Genomic DNA, 279 nt, shown 5'->3' with positions numbered 1-279 from the left:
TTCAGATCAGCAGTAAAGGTCAAGTCTAGAAGCTTGTAAAAACATGGAGCCTCACCAAGATGATGGCCATCCATTTCAATTGATATCAGATGGGGATCAGAGCGTTGATGATGTAAAAATAGAAGCTTGGTTTTAGATGCATTAAAAGTAACCAAAGCCCCCCCCCCCAAGAAAACCTGTTTTGATACAACGGAAAATGGAATCAGGTCGTCTTTTTTAGGATGACAATTTTCTCGTTCTGCCGTATATTTTTCTACTTTTATTGAGCATTATATTATA

This window comes from Euprymna scolopes, chromosome 2 (assembly GCF_053919585.1).
Source record: "Euprymna scolopes isolate OS-2025 chromosome 2, ASM5391958v1, whole genome shotgun sequence".
NCBI classification, from domain to species: Eukaryota; Metazoa; Mollusca; class Cephalopoda; order Sepiida; family Sepiolidae; genus Euprymna; species Euprymna scolopes.
The sequence above is the reverse complement of the archived record's forward strand: the minus strand, read 5'-3'. Positions refer to the sequence as shown.